Source organism: Eptatretus burgeri, chromosome 10 (genome assembly GCF_056783735.1).
Source record: "Eptatretus burgeri isolate ZD-2024b chromosome 10, Ebu_testis_v1, whole genome shotgun sequence".
NCBI lineage: Eukaryota > Metazoa > Chordata > Myxini > Myxiniformes > Myxinidae > Eptatretus > Eptatretus burgeri.
In genome coordinates this window covers 65,366,752-65,369,310 of record NC_140970.1, presented here as the reverse complement: position 1 = coordinate 65,369,310, position 2,559 = coordinate 65,366,752, and the positions used below count along the sequence as shown (strand labels likewise).

Below are 2,559 nucleotides of genomic sequence, written 5' to 3'. Positions count from 1 at the left end.
CACACACCCCACCCACACAACCCCTCCCACACACTCCCCACCCACACAACCCCCACCGAAGCCCCGCCCACACAAGCCCCGCCCACACAAGCCCCACCCCTCATCCCCCTGTGCGCCCCCACCTTTGACCCACCACCTCCCTCATCCCACACACACACACATGGGGAGGGGAGGGATGGGATGAGGGGGTGATGGGTCATTGGGGGAGCGCACCTACCCCCCTCCCCCCCCCCCCCACCCCTCCCTCTCGTTCATGTCTTGATCCTCTTCTTGAAATTCAGAATCAAGTAATTGTAAACAAAACAAATATAATTTATTAATATTGAAAATATTAAATATTCATTTGCGAGAATGTATAATCTTTTCCAGCAATCTTCTTCAGATGTCTTGTGATTTCAAAACTCAGACACCATATTCTGTTTTGAAACAAAAAGTGGATAATAATTAGGTTTTATAAAGATAATTACATGGTAATATGAGTAAGCCTCGTTGACCACTGAATTAACACACCAGGAGCCTGTCATCCTTTCAAGGTCAATAAAATGAATTCCAGTGTACTGACAAAACCGCGTCCAAACTAATGATGCAACCAACATAAGACGACATTCTAAAGAGAGAGTGATATTAATAATAATTCAGAAACATTTACCTCCAGAAAATCATGTGTTGTACAAGATTGCTTCAACAGCTGATGTTGTGTGATAGTGCTGAAAAAAAAAAATAATAAGTCAAGGGTATAGATGAAGAGACAGACAGAGAGAGATACAAACAGACAGGGAAAGCAACACACACACACACACACACACACACACACACACACACACACACACACACACACACACACACACACACACACACACACACACACACACACACACACACACACATATATATACACACACACACGTGTCTCACCATTGGTTTAATTCATTCGAGATCAGAGACCGTGATAAGACTTCGTACCAGTCATTATAAATCATTGACCTCTTCAATAAGAGCAGAGAGAGGTAGGTAGAAAGACAGACAGAGAGAGACACACACACACACACGTGTCTCACCATTGGTTTAATTCCTTCGAGATCAGAGGACGTGATAAGACTTCGTACCACTCATTATAAATGTCTTTCAATTCTCTTCTAAAATCATTGATCTCTTCAATAAGAGTATTCATTTGATGCACCTCATCGTGATATGTAAACTCAATTTCTTCCAACGACCTGTCAGGGAAAAAATATATATATATATCAGAATTATCATGATTTAATTTAAAATCGATTGCTTCATCGTTCAAAGAGGAACCAACTTACCAACTTTGTAGTGAGCTGTTGTCTTCATCGGAAGAGAGTGAGTCCATGTCTCAGTTGTAAAAAATGAAAATCCCGTCTGGCAGAAACTTTGTCTGGCAAATCACTTATAAAGCAACGATGAGGAGATTGCTTAATCATTGGGTGTGGACACAGGAAATGACAGCTTGAAAAATAACTGGGAGATATATTCTCAAATTGTATGAATCATTTACAAAACATACTTAAAATGGTTTTGATTCAAATGTTTTCAGTTCGTGTTCTGAGATAAAATATAAACACGAGACCTTGTTCTCACAGAATAGTTCCTATTTTTTCACAGCATGACAGTCCAAAACCACTTCCTCATTCACACAGCACGACCGTGTCAAAAAAACACTTCCTCATTTTCACGGCATGAACTGAAAACATTTGAAACAAAACTTTTTTTATGGCGTGGTTTATACACAAAAATGATTTGCAACTCGGGCGGTGGACAGATGAGAGCATTAAGAGAAGTTTATCATTTCGTAATGGCACAAAAGGGGTATCTTAAAAAATATAAAGATTCAAATGTTTTGTTTGTCAATATTTTAGATGGGGATTATTGTGCAAAGAAAATTAAACTATTGAAGGAATTTGAGAATGAACAAATCTTTATAGGTTCAATGAGTGAGCTGTTCAACGCCCAGGTGTTTAATTCAATGAGTTTCAACCTCCAGGTTAAAAGGGGAGACAAATAAATATACCTTGGGATAAAAAGGGGGTTTATTTTTAGGGAAAAAAAAGGGAATCGCTGAAAATCCCCCATTCATTTACATGGGGAAAAGTGAGCCAGAACCAGTAAATCCACCCTACTCCCATCAACAAGTGATACACCTGCTATGCATTTGTATGGGCGTGCATTGAGATCTAGACTAGATTTGTTGAGACCTTGGAGGTCTGTGTCCGGGACGGTGTCATGTCCAACGCTTGTTCGTACCTTTGAAGTAGGGCAGCGTGTAATGGTGCGTGATTATTTCCACAATTGTAAGTGGGTACCGGCAGTGGTCTCTGTGGTACTCGGGCCAGCCAACTACATGGTTAAAACTAATGATGGAAAAGTGTGGAATCGGCACGTTAACCAAATTCATGATCACATTTCAGCATCACCATCCATACCGGATACCATTGATTCCGAACATGTTGGACCACCACCTCAAGTTTCTGTTGAATCGTCAGTGCTAGACATGCCGGCACCAACTGGACTAGTTGGTTCAAGGTGTTTATCTGAGTC

General features: G+C 40.7%; 1 long non-coding RNA gene across 1 annotated transcript; it reads right to left on the bottom strand.

Annotated features, from left to right (window-relative positions):
* Positions 1 to 248: 248 nt before the first annotated feature.
* LOC147018734 (uncharacterized) lies at positions 249 to 1,219 on the bottom strand. Its single transcript, XR_015062811.1, has 3 exons — positions 1,059 to 1,219; positions 650 to 707; positions 249 to 416 (listed from the first exon to the last, which is right to left on the bottom strand). It is a non-coding gene; the product is annotated as an uncharacterized LOC147018734 (long non-coding RNA).
* Positions 1,220 to 2,559: the final 1,340 nt, after the last annotated feature.